Here is a 14,750-nt window from a genome sequence, read left to right on the forward strand (position 1 = left end):
TTAAGGCTCCTGAGAGCACACCAGCACTACCAGACTACAACCCATACCACACATTTCAGCCACAGAACATGGACTGACAGACATGGAGGGGCTGTATCCATATTCATCAGGGATACCTACACCTCCAGGTTAGTGGGACAGCATGATACCTCTGTGATCATCCATGTGCAGCTAACATCAGCCACAACTGCAATGTGGAATGCGGCCTGCTATGGATCACCCTTCATGACACAGGATCTCCACGCCACCCACCTGGAGAGAGTGGAGAACACGACAGTCCTAACACACACCCTGGCATTGGTCGATGTCAACTTCCATACCATTAACTGGGAAACGTACTCTGGTACTCACTTCCAGGACCAGCCCTTCCTGGGATGTATCACCTCATATGCCCTGTATCAGGTGGTAACCTCCCTAACATGGGGTGGAAACTAATAGATGTGGTCATCACCAACATGGGCAACAGGTGCACCACAGCAGAGGTTAACCGGTCACTGGTTAGATCTGTCCATGAACTATTCACTGTTTCCACACCCTAGCATCTCCACCACCCATGGATACCACAGTTTATACCTTTCCTACAGCTAAATTTACACTACTAGTGACAGGAGTGGGGGGTTTTACAGCCCCCACGCTAAGGGAAAGCATTGCTCAAGATACAGACAGATTTACAAATGCAGTCTATAAGCACCTACATGGATGTATGGATTGTGCCATCACTGGTAAACCAAGACTCACTTCTCCTAGGCAAGGACACCAATCTGGTGGACCTCTGCAATAAACAGGCTATACTACAGAATTAGGACAGTGTTCCAGACACACAGCAAATCCCGTGAAGGGCAGACATCTGTGACCACTATTAGTATGATACGTAGGTCCCTCATGACATCATCCAAGGCTAACATCAGCAGGAGAATATGCAAGGATTCGAAAGATAACCACAAAGCCTTCTTTGGCTATGTCAAGGATCTACATGGTGACACACAGATTTGCACTGTGCCGGTGAAATATAGCACAAAATATGCTGACCCTACTGATATCGCCAACATCCTTACAGATACATTCATTGCATACTTCACCCCCTAAAGAGCCCATAACACTACCCGAAAGGTACAGTATCCCAAACATCAGAGGCACACAGGTGGAAATGGCCCTCTGAAACAGCAGAACACAGCATCAATGGAGGCAGATGGTGACCTAGACTGCATCTTGCAAACTGTACAAGACAACCTTCTCCCCACCTAATTAAGCATTCCTACCTCAGCCTCCCCACAGGCTACATGCCCATACAATGGCAAGTGGCAACGGTTATTCCACTCCATCAAGGTGAAATCATAACTGACCATGGTAACTACCACCCCATAATCCTGACTAGCCTGGCCTGCAATGGTATGGTTCGCATCCTCATGGCACTCATTAACAATGACATTGGTAACCTTTGAACATCTGACCCAACCCAGGTCAGCTTGGTTGAGTGCAGTTCATGCCTACTGAACCTGTTTGACATCTTACATACAGTCACCAAGCCATTAGATAATGGGATGGTGGTTCACACATACTACCTGGACCTCACCAAGGCTTTTGACACCATTCCCCACTCAGGTATTATTGATAAACACACCAGCCTGTACATTCACCCCTACATCAGAGGTTGGGATGTCAATGGGCTTACACAAAGAACCACATGGTATGACTAACGGTCTCCAGGTCCAACTCTTGAACAGTCACAGCTGGTGTCCCAAATGACTCAGTTGTGGGAGCTTTACTGTTTGGCATATACATCTCAGCTGTACAGGCAAACACAGGTGGTCTACGGCAGACCATGTTTGGCAATAACTGCAAACTGGGAGCCATGATTGATAGTCCAGCTGACACAGGCATCTCTCAAGGGGCCTCACAGAGAACATCACAGGGTGCCAATGATGCAGCCTCCAGCCAAGTGCCACTAACTGCATGGTCATTCCATTGTGGAATTAGCACCCACATATTAACACATGAGTGGCAGCCACTTTAATACAGATGAGGTAATGGGGTATCTGGGGACTAAGGTAGATAGTGATCTCCCCTTTGACAATCATATCTCCACAGTAGTTTGGACATCCTTCTATGTAGGCCATCTGATTACTAAAGGATTCCCATCTAGACATACTGGGGTTATAGTGCCCCTTTACTCATCACTCATCAGTCCCATTATAGGGTATAATAACCCATGTGGGATGTACCTCAGAGGACACGTCCAACAGCTGGCTGGTCCACGAATGTACCTCACCAAGGGGAATACTGGCCTGCAACATATGGCCTATGCAGCTGGACTGAATAAACTCCTGCTTTACTCAGTGGCATCTCGTTTACCCAGAGATGATCTCCGCTGGCCAACACAGCCATGTCGAACTCAGGATTGATGGATATGCTCCACCTGTGGGAATCCATGTCACAGTGAGCCACACACTGTAGTGAGCTGACCATGCCACAACAATAACTGAAAAATGCTGGAGGGAAAGCTTCCTGTCACAGGCAATCCCCATACTTTGGAACAACATCCCTAACTACATTATACAGAGCCCCTCACTAACACTCTGCAAAAGAAACCTTGAAGGGTGGATGGGGAACAGTAGATGCACCCCAGGGATCCTGCCATTGGACCTGCTCCACAGAGGGACAGTTAATGAATCAATGGGGTGGCAAAAGCTGACACACTTTGGCTGGCCTTATGAATGGCCTCTGGCAGTTGGCCAAGTACCTACCTATGAATCTATACATACAGTATCTGCATATGCTGATAGCTTAATTTACTGTTCAGGTGTTGACTTGCCTTGTGCCAATGGCTGTTGTGTGTGCAATAGTTGAGGGCTGCCTATGTTGGATGCATACAGTAGACTGCCTTTACATGACAATTTACAGGTAGTCTTGTGTGTGTGCCATCCATTTCTACTGTGTGTGCAGGTGCAGAAAGGTGTCAGTCCCTATGTGCCTACACTGTCAGTGTGTGTGCTATACATTCCCTCTTTGCCAAGGCATGGGCATACTGGGCATGCCTCCATCTGCCTACTGGGGCTGGCTCAGGGTGTTCATGGTCTGAGTACCTCTGTGCCTGTGGAGCCCTTGACAATAGTGGTGGGCTGTGAGGGCCTTCACCATTCTGTCCCTGTTGCAGCTGTTTCTGCAGGACCATATTGTGTAGCATGGCACACACTATGAAGATGTGGGCACATGACCCTGGAGAGTACTGCAAGGCTCCACCAGATATGTCCAAGCAATGAAACCATGATTTCAGCATCCCAAACACAAGCTCTATTATGATGATTCAGGTTTGTGCATGTGCCTCATTATGGCATTCCTGTATGGGTGTGTGTGCATTTCTGATGGGAGTCATCATCCACGGTTCCAGTGCATAGCCAGCATCCCCCACCAGGTGGCCATTTGGGATGTTCCCCCTGGCAAATAACTGATACAGCTGTGAGGCATGCCAGATGTGGGAGACATGATAGCTTCCAGGGCTGCCAGCACACACATCCATGATAATGCCCTGGGCATTGCACACAACCTGGCAGTTGATGGAGGGGTACCCTTGCAGTTTATGTAGCATCTACCCTACCGGGTGGTAACTTGATGTGTATGTGCATGCAGTCTATTGCACCCGGTACCTCTGGATATTCTGCCACATGGTGGAAGAGATGCATATTGCTGGCCAACTCCTCCTGCATTTGGGGGAATTATATGCATTCATTGGCATGTGGTAATATGGCATCCAGGAACTGGTGTAGTACCCTGGATGCTGATGCCTGTGAGATACCCATGATATCCCCAGTTGGTCTTTAAAAGGTACCTGTAGCTAGTATTCTCAGGCTTACACATACCTTTGTATCCACTGGGATGGGTTCCCCTCTGTTTGTTCTGGCTATGAAGTATGGCCGGCACAGCTCCACAAGTTGCTATAGGGTGTCCCTGTCCACCCTGTAATGCTCTACTATCTCCAGATCATGTTGCCCCTGGTAGGTTACCCTGGGTCTCAACACTCTCCTCCTCCTCTGGTGCCTGCGGTGGTCATGTGCATCATCCTCCACACCACCATCAGTCTCCAACACATGCTGGTGGATCAAAGCTATGGCAGCCCCTAACATGTACAAAATAAAAGTTCCCCATCAGTATATACCACTGGTGGAGAGTGTATGGGAATACACAAATGTGTGTGAGATGCTTTCACACTTTATAGTATTGTGCTATGGATGCTGCTGATGTAAGTGGGTGTGCATAAGCTATTCCAGCTGCTGCATGTCTTAATTATGGGTTTTACAATGAGTACTGCAAGTGTGGGGCTTTTACTGTGGAGATCTACTTGCCTGCCTTGATTAATCTGTTGCCCTTTAATTCACTTTTAGACCTGGATCCCCTCCCATTATCAGGCATGCATCCACCTGCCGTCTTTCTTGTTTTGTACTTTCCCTACCCAGTCATGGCAAAATGTGCTTTGTAGCTGATATACTGCATATCACCTTTGTTCTGCTTTGACACTTTGCTGTTTTCTTTGCAGTACAGCCCCTCCCCTTCCCTGTTCTGCAGGTAGCTAATTGCAGCCTTGTTAGCTGTTGTCAATGGCCCGCTGTAGGCTCCTAGGTGTAAATTAGTCATTTGTACTCCAATTTCACTGCTGAAGTATTTCCTTATTTCTTTCCTAAATCCTTCCTGTTTCAGCTGCAGTGCACGCCACCCATAACCTTTTACCGGGTTTACGCGCGTTTTCATCTCCGTTCACATGCATACTCGGTTACCTTGTGTACTCTCAGCTAAGCATAGCTATGGGCAATTCGACACACCCCTATCTGCAGCTTTGCCTAGCTAGGGGAAGACCAGTTTAGCAATGCTCCAATGTGCTTACAGCAATGGTGACACACCCCTCTGTTGATGTCATCTTTATCTCAAGGGCTCACCTCGGTGTTATAACACTACGCTGTAAGGTGCATCCTTACACCAGTGGGGAATCTGCGATTCACTATTACTCCTCTCATTTGCTTGGCATTGCCTACTAATTCCTAGCTACTGGGCATAACACTGTCACTGCCCCTTAGCAACCCTTGCGCCATGAGTATGTTGTAGCATGCCTGCCATTGACTATTATGGCAGAATCGTGTTATGTGTTTCATTGTGGTTTTATTCTATATTTTTATATATTCCTTGCAATCCCCTTTGCGCACTACTGCCCTGCGCTTCCATGTCGTGATAGTGCGACTATATATATTAAATGTTAATTTTATATTTTATACATTTTTTTTATGCCAATGGCTATATATTTAGCCATTGGCATATATTAACAATATAATACATGTGTTTGTCATGGCTCTGATTTTATGTTTGCAAAAATGTAAACCGTTTTCTGCAGTTTACATTTCTGCATGCTTACACTACGCATGCACCACTTCCTCAATTGCTACATACCTTCATTTGCATGCTACGCTGCTGCACATGGGGTAATTAGCATACAAGGCTCAAGAGTTGTGCGGGCGTAGCGTTTGCAGGTAGTGCACATGGGAACAGCTCGTAGCTGAATCGCTCAGTGGCTATCTTTGGTGTTAGAATGCTGATGCTACACCTGCACCTGGCACAAGCTTCATGAATACTGGGGATAGTTCTTTACCTGCATGCTCAGAGACTGTATCTTGGATAATTCACAATGTCTTGTTAGTATTTTTAATAATGCCTACACTAAGTGTACACTAAGTTTACACCATTCTGAGTGAACATACAACAAAGACATAACTCACATCTTCATCTTCCTCCTGATTACAGTTTTCCTACTGATATTCCTGCAGCTTTAAATATTGACAGGGATTCATAAAGGTTACCACAAAATGTAGACTGAATGTACCCTTACTGTAATCTTTCTGAGTGACTATAAAGCACAAAAATGTGATAAGAATGTTCTTGAATACATATTCTGTACACTTAGTGTACAATTAGTGTAGGCTTTATTGAATCTATTTTTTTAATTCTCATTCTAGTGAAGTTTTGATCAACTTCAGTAGATCTGTCTCTTTCTCTGTATATACATATATAGATATATGGGTATAATTAGGATAATCAAAATACCCAAATATCAACCTCACCAAAACTTCACTGGTCCACTGAGAATGCATGAGGAAAATCCTCAAAGCAAATAAACAAAATGTAAAAAAACAAAACAAAAAAAAACATTTTTTTTAACTTGGGGCCAAGCCCTCCTGCACTACATCCATGTGCTAACTGTAAGATTTTACAGTCCCTGGGGAAGGGGCATATTTCCTAACCCCAGATACTGTTGATCTCACACATCTGAAAATCATCTACTTTGTCTCAACCAAATTGTAGTGACCAAACATATGTCAACATTCTGGATGTTTAGCCAAAGTAATGTCATATATATGTTTATATCTATCTATCTGTATGTGTGTATATATATCTATCTATATATATATATATATATATATATATATATATATATATATATATATATATATATATATATATATATATAGTGTGTGTGTGTGTGTGTGTGTGTGCGTGTGTGTGCATGTATATATATATATATATATATATATATATATATATATATATATATATATATATATATATATAGACAGGCATACGTATGTATATACATACACTTATAGGATTCCTGTTGATTCATTAAAGGAATCTTCAGTGAATGCAAATAAACCAAAACCAGTTCATCAAAACCCTTCAGCTATCATTGAATCATTGTTTTTTGCGGGGTGCCAGCCCCACACTGCCCAGAATTACATATACCAACTTTGAGGTCACACAGTGGAGAAAAGGCAATCTCCACTTTCATTATAAGCAGTTTTGGCAAACTGACTGCACTTTACTTTGTGTTCACTGAAACTGCCTTTCACAGATTGACATGCTCCTATATATACATGTATAAATATATATATATTGAAAGCGGGAGTTCAATAAGCACCATCCAATGAGCTGTCTCTCAGCACCATCCAATGAGCTGTCATTCAACTGCCATACCTATTACAATGAGAACAATAGTTAAGGCTCATATCAACTCAACAAAATGCTTAAAGATTCACTTCAAGAACTGCACCTCCCTGCCATAGAGCAAAGCAGTTTGATACCATCATAGTAATTTATTTAATAAGGTCTTGATGCCTTATATACTGTTTTATCTTGTGTTAAAATTTTAAGTGCATTAGTGAGAGTAGATACCTGGATTTACATTTCTTTGTGCCTGTTTTATGATACTGTATAGAGCCTGGAGAATAGATGATTTCTGACTATGTAGCTTTCTGAGCAGATTGCTGATAAACCGATATAGCAGTGCGCTGGCAGTTATCTTCCGTGACAACTGTAGTCTCTTGAACATTGTTATTTCTGTGCAGTAAAATATAAAGGTGTTCTTGTTTACTGGATACAAAATGGAGTCAAATGCTACATTGTCTGATTTTAGCTGTTGCACAGGAGCTGAGCTCCCATGAGTCTTATAATAACACAACCATGGTTGCCCACTTGTGCAGTATAAAATAAAGAGATAATGAAAGAGCCAATGAAAAGCAACCTAGGTTCTAGCCAGTAGTGTTTATCTTTGCCAGAAATGCACAATTATCTTGCTATTACCAGAATAACCAATACCAGCTCTAGATGACTCACACCTGGGTAAACAATATCTGCTTACTTTAAGTCTGAAAAGTAACCAAAAACAGCAAATAAATGCAGCATCACTAATTAATATTTTTAGCACTAACCTCAGGATGAATACCCAGTAAGATGATCCAGTGTTTACCATGCAGGGAGCATCACTGAGGGTTTGTCACTCTTTTGACAAGTCATGTAACTCTTTAAGACTATCCAGTCCCATATGAGTTGGCATTCAAGTGTGGTCACCAATCTGCAACTGGTTCTCTACCATTTTCCCCAGTAATGTGCCCCAGTCTCTCCCCAAAGCTGTTAATGCTATATCTCTCTCTTATTCTTCCTGTGCAAGTGCTAGCAGGTGACTAAGATGTTAATCAAACATAGGTTCATAAGTTCATAGGTGTGCAATAGGCCAACGGCCCTAGAGCCTTTATAAACCTAGCCCATAGAAGTGCCCTGGCATCATGCCGCCATTAGTTCCCAGTGCTTCTATCAAGTAGAGCCACTAGAGTGATCCACGGGGTGAACTTTCTATTTCCCATCCACTCATCCAGATTTTTCTTGAAAACGGCCAGTGAGGTGCCCTACTTGACATGTATGGGAAGTCTATTCCAGGGCATGTGCAGTCTCTGGGTTATGAACCCATCCCTCCAGCATATTCTGTTGATTGTGGCAATGAGGTTGAGTTTCCTGGAGCGTGTGGTGTGGAGGGATTGGGATTTCATTAGGTGTAACATTTCTAACAGGGCTGGGTCAGACATAGCCTTGTAAGTCAAGCAGAGATCATCTCTTAAAAGATGATATGAGACAGAGAAAAGCTGGAGCTTTTTGAGTCTGTCCATGTAGGGCATGTGTTTAAGGCCTAGGATCCTCTTCATGAGGTACTTTTGTGGCCTTTCCAGCTGTTGCAGGTGTTTAGTGCGGTATATGCCAAATGGGGCATTATACTCGATAATTGGTCTAATGAGGGAAGAGTAGAGAGAGAGAGAGAGATGATGACCTATTTCTTCCTGGATGCAAAACCCTTAATAATGAGATCTGCCACACAGAAGGACTTTCTGACCACAATGGCAATGTGGTGGTTGAAGGAGAGGTTGCTGTCAACCAGTGTCCCCAGATCTCTTATAACACCTTCAGTGTTCAGTGAGCTACCATCAATGTGGTAATTAGTGGGAACTGAGTTTTTCCCAAAGGGAATGAAGATGCATTTTTTGGCATTAAGCTTAAGGCCATGGTTTTAACACCAGTCGTTGGTCTTAGTGAAGCTTTTCTGTAGGATGTCTAAATCACTTGGGGAGTTAATAATGGCTCCCAGCCTGCAATCATCGGTGAACTTCATCAGCCAGAGGCCCTCCATGTTGGCCTGGACTTCTGAAAACTTTCACACTGTGGGTTCTATCTGTGAGCCAATTGCAACCCACCTAGTGATTCTATAATTCCTGAGTGAGGAATGGTATCAAAGGCCTTGGCCAGATCGAGGTAGGAGGTATGAACGTCTTTATCATCATCCACAGCTCTGGTGACTGACTCAAAGAAATCAACCAGGATGAGCTTGTTGATCTACCCTTCACAAAACCAAATTGCATGGGATACAGAGTTTGGAGATTCCCTATATCCTTGTTAATTAGGTCCATGATGATGTGCTCCATAGCCTTACATATCAGACTCATCAGGCTAATGGGGTGATAATTCCCAGGGTCTGTAGTCACTCCCCCTTTATGGAGATGGATGACTGTAGCAGTGTGCCATTCTGTGAGGACAAAGCCTGAGTTGAGGCTGTGATAGAACAGGGCACACAGGTGTGCTGCCACTTCAATTTGTAGTTCACATAGAACACAGCCAGGGATATTGTCAGGTCCCATGGAAGCTGTATTCTTGGCTTTGGACAATGCAGCTTAAACCTGTGCTGCAGTAGTGCTGGGTGCCTGGCATTCTTCTGGTATTGTGATTGGTCCTTTAGGGGGGAGAGAGGGGTAAAGTTGGCAATGAATTTGTGGCCAGTATGTTGGCAGTATCTGTTGGCTCAGTATAGGAGGTACCATTGTGCAGTAACTCAGAGCAAATCTGGATATTGCCATGGAAATTCTTGATATAACTGTAGAAGGCTTTGTGGTTGTTTTTAGTGTCTGCCACAGTTCTGCCTTCATAGCTAGCTTTAGAGGTTTTGATGAGGGATCGCAACTTTTTGTTGAGGCTAATAAGGGAGTTTTTCCAGTCTTGGGACTACACCTTTAACTGCAACAGTTTTTTCCTTCTGTTGTAGAGTTTGTTAATGGCAGGGGACCACCAGATTGGCTTCCTTTTTTGGAGGAGAGTGTCTTGGTTCTGTTGGGTATGGCTAGTTCCATGCATTTTTGTACATGTTCTTACAGTGCAGTAGTGTATGATTCGGCAGTCATGCACCTATTTTCCATTTGCATGGGTGCTGTGAAGTTAGTCACCTCTGTTTTTAGGAGACCAAAGTCAGCTTTGGAGAATTTTTTCATGGTGGTTACCTTTGCTAGTGGTGTGGGTGAGATGTGAATTTCCATGGTAATTAGTTTGTGGTCAGATCTAACCAAGGAGAAATTGATTATTGGTGTTGAGCAGCAGTTGCCCATGTTAGTAATAACCAGGTCAAGGATGTTGCTTCCTCTAGTGAGGGTAAGAATGAACTCGTCCAGTGTATTGGAATTAATGAATTCCAGGAAGCGTTGGACAAGTGTATTGGTGCATGAGTAGTTTTCCCAGTTGATGGAGGGGTAGCTGAAGTCACCCAGTATGAGAGTGTTGGGTTGGACCCTAATAGTTTCCAGGGTGCTTAGGAACATGGAGTGAGAGTCTTGTGACATGGTTGGGGACCTATAGCAGGCTACAACCTGAATCACCATCTTACCCACTGTTAGTTGTACCTGATGTGTCTCCAATGTGTTATGCTTGGCTACTAGTCTGGAGGTATGCATATGATTTATGAATATGGTGCCTTTGGAGCTTTGATCCATGTTCTGGGGCTGAAAGGTGTGGAATGAGTTATAGTCTGGCAGTGCAGGTATGCTTTCTGCTGCTTTAAACCAGGTCTCCGTTACAGCACAAATGTCAATGTTCTCCAATTTGAGGAGTGCTTCGAGTGAGTGCATCTTGAGATTTAGACTTCTAGCATTGAGCAGCATGACCCTCATATTGCATTTATTTACAGCTGTTATGGTGGTAATTTGGTCTTTGAAACACCGCCTAAAAAAGGCATTGGGGGGGGGGCAAGAGACTTAGCCAGTATCTGAAAACGTAAGGGTGGCAGATGCAGGCCATCTCTGGCAAAGTATTGAGGTCTGTCAATCATGTCATCCCATACTGGATTCTCTTAGAATGACACGAGAAACATAGCCAATTGTTGAAGTCAATTATTTTCTGGTTGTACTGCGGTATCATTCTGGGCGATGGTAGGATGCTGCACAGGGCTAGGGTCATACCTGCCTGGGCTACATAATCCATAGGGCATTTGGATTATATTTAGGCCTTTATTTCTCTATGCCAACAGATCAGACTCTAGTTTTTTTGTAATCTGTAGCTCTACTTAATCAGTTCACCTGATATTGATTTGATCATGTTTAAGGTCTTGTGAAATGCGAATAATAGTGACTTCTGCTGTACTGTATCAGATGATTTGTGAGTAAAGTACAGCAGATGCTCTACATTTACTAATGGTGGCATATAACCCACCCATTTCTTGTGTTCAAGATGAAGTTTTCCATCTACGTTTCATCTTCTGCTTGTTGTGACCAAGGATGACCAGCATGTTCAGACTCTTCAAAAGATACATAGAATGATGAGAATATATTTTCTTGAGGAGCACATTATTTGGGATTCCTGTTAATTAGAGTAAGATTTCCAAGAGAAGTCCAACTTCCTTTTCAAGACAGAACTCTACTTCATCATGTCATCCAGACCTCCTTTTCCAAATGGCTGACAAACTGTTCAGTCCAGCCTGTTTAGTTACTTTGAAAGCTTTGTGCTCAGCTGCACAAGTTTTTTTTCTTTTCTTTTTGCCTAAATGTCATCATTTATCAAATGCACCTATCCAGCAAATACATGAATATGAAAAAGATACCAACAATAAAACATTAGATATGCAGCAACACAGAACAAGTGGATAAAATCATAAAGCCCCTGTTTCAAAATTGAAGAGTATTGTTTTAAAAGAAAAGCAATATAGTCCTGAAGTCATTGTGTACTCTTAACATAAAAATATTTGATCCATTCTCCGATCGTAATCAGGATGTTATGTATTCAAGACACGGATGTCAAGAAATATTCACCTCAGGAGCAAATCTCTAGAGTTAATTTTTGACATACTGTACATTATCTTCACAACACATAAAACAGGGTTATGATCAAAGAGACCTAATCATAATTTGTTGCAGTATATGGAGCTTTACTTTCTTCATTGTGCAGTGAAAGTACACAAAGATAATCTACAGAAGAAGAGTGAAGCTGATAAACATTTCATTTGGTCTTAAAAAAGTCCAAATCTAAGCCTGAATCAAATGTTTACTGCCTTTCAAACACTCATCTGTTGCTGTTGTTGCTGCTAAGTATTGTTATTACACTAGTGTGAGACTCTTCTTGCTTGCTGAAGGGTGCTTTAAAATACTTTAAGTACCTTTATAATGTCAGAAAGGTGCTTAATATGCTTGTCATTTCCATGATGTTGAAGAGTAATAGTGCCACTTATGTACTACATTTTTTTTCAGATTTGATCCTCTGAGAAGTCAGCTACTGTAACAATACAGGTGGTCAGAATTCAGTTATGCTGACTATAAAGAGGCCAGTTTTGATGTTATATCTAAACTACTATGGGCTAATTCTTCTCCCCAAAAGCTTGTGATATCTTGCTTACAACATGGGGGTTGGTAATGTTTCATATTGATAAGTTATTGCTGAGGATGGGTTATTTTCCATAAAAGAGACACTCCCATACGAAGAAACTTTCATTTGACTTCAACAATTTATTAAACTATTGTCCAGTCTCAAGTCTGCCTTTTTTATATAGGTTATTGAAGTTATATATTTCACATTGTATTCCTGTCTAATCTCACATGACCCCCTTCATACATGATTATCTGCATTTTGATCTTGACATTGTACTAAAGCAGCCTATTTAGACTTGAAATAACCTTTTAATGATGAGGGCTAAACACATGCTTTCTGCATTTACAATCTTTTCTTAAAAAGATGACAACAGCTGGAAGTGGGGTCAGGATTTTTGAGTGACAGAACAAAAGCAAGTGTCAGGTATTTTAATGCTTTCTGCTCATCCAGGATTAAGCCTTCAAAATGACCTTTTTTGCCATTACTGGCATACTAGTACCCTTGTGTCCTTACAGTTCTATATGTTCTTTATCTGAGGCTCTCTCAGGTTACAACCTTGAACATTTGCACTGTGTCCAGATATCACAATCTGGTGTATTAAGGGATTCTGCTACTGTTTCATCAAATTATCACAGTTATTTTATGAGATGCACTGTCTTCCCATTGTATCAGAGTTCATTTTTAAGATAGTGATTATAACATATTGAGTCATTTACAATGTGTTTCCTGCCTATCTTAAAGATTGTGTCCTGTACTCTGACATAATCTGGTATACCAACTTCTATCTTCCCTTCTTCCAGTTCTTTCCGTAATGCACCTTGAACCATCTGATAGGTAATCAATAACCAGTCTAGCAGTTTGCAGAGATAAATAAAGCACTGACTTGTTTATGAGCTGCTTCCTGTGTCAAAGGTTCAGGGTTTAAAACTTTCCACCCTCCCTTGCCTACTGTGTGACTTTGAGCATGCCAAGTCACCATGATTAGGTTGTTGCAAGAGAGTAAATCAGAAAATAAATGATCTTCTGCATGCCCAAGGCATTTACATGGATCAACACTATGACACCAAGCCACTTTACTACATCAAAATCTAGGTATTAAGTCGATCCTGATTAAAATGGACAGATTATTTCATTGCATCTACCAAGATGTTACTGGCCAGATTAATACAATCATATAAGAAGATTATTTTATTGCCAGGAGTGATAGCTACATGCATCCTCTCACTGACTAGTGGATTCTGAATTTTTCCCATAAAACCCAGAAATCTGTTCTGTCAGGGGTTTCTTTCCCTGATACTATTTGTCTTCTTGGATATCCAAGCTTATAGACTTTTGGTAGTATGTATGAAACTCCTGGCCTAGGTTGATTTGGAATGAGGTATTTAGTTTGCCTTGGATGGAATCTGGGAACAATGTAATAAGGTTCTTTATTTCTTTTGTGTACTGTTGAGTTGGATAGTCTGTCAACTATCTGTAGTAACTGTGATCAGAATGCTATTACCTTCCACAATATAGTCAACATGGTTATGGTTACCCATTGCAGAACCTTTGTCTGCCTTTTTCATAATGTTGTGGTTGGATTTCAAAGACTGTATTGGCATTCTTTCTGATGGAGAAAGGTTGAAATGGGTCGGTCTTTGTACATTCAGGATTTGAGGATTCACACTCCATCTAAAACAATCAACATAGCTATCCAGCTTTGCATTTCATCCACTTAGATGAGTAAACTGGAAGATGTTTTTGTACCCGTTTCCAGATGCACATTATTTGTTTTCCTCTGCGTTTCTTTATCAAGAAAGAATTCCCTACATCTCAGCCTCTGAAAATATTCCTAAGGTTGTCCACAAAACTGCAATCTCTCAACTGCTTTAGTGGGGTAAAATGTAAGACCATTCAAAAGTACTAATAGTTCACTGGGAGTTAGTGTGCGGTAAGAAAGATTAATGAGAGAGAGATGTTAAGGGCTCTTAACCTGTAGTGCTGTTAGTCATCTCTTGATTATTTAACAAAATGGCATGTTGAAGGGTGTTTAGTTTCTTCTTCTTTTGGGACAGAGCAATTTTAAATAGTCTATTGTAATTCATGTTTATTTCTTACAGAAATACAGGATCCAGCTCAGTAGGCATTCCTAGTGAGACAAGTGTGTTATAGTAATGTTTCCTAAAGAGATACTTATTTGCATAAATTGCATGAATAACATAATTCCTCAGTTTCTCAGAGGTCCTTCTGTAGAGCTGTTTTACATACAAAGAGTTGTAGGTATTTTATAT

Source organism: Protopterus annectens, chromosome 6.part1, assembly GCF_019279795.1.
Source record: "Protopterus annectens isolate FY-2018-M chromosome 6.part1, PAN1.0, whole genome shotgun sequence".
Lineage (NCBI taxonomy): Eukaryota > Metazoa > Chordata > Ceratodontiformes > Protopteridae > Protopterus > Protopterus annectens.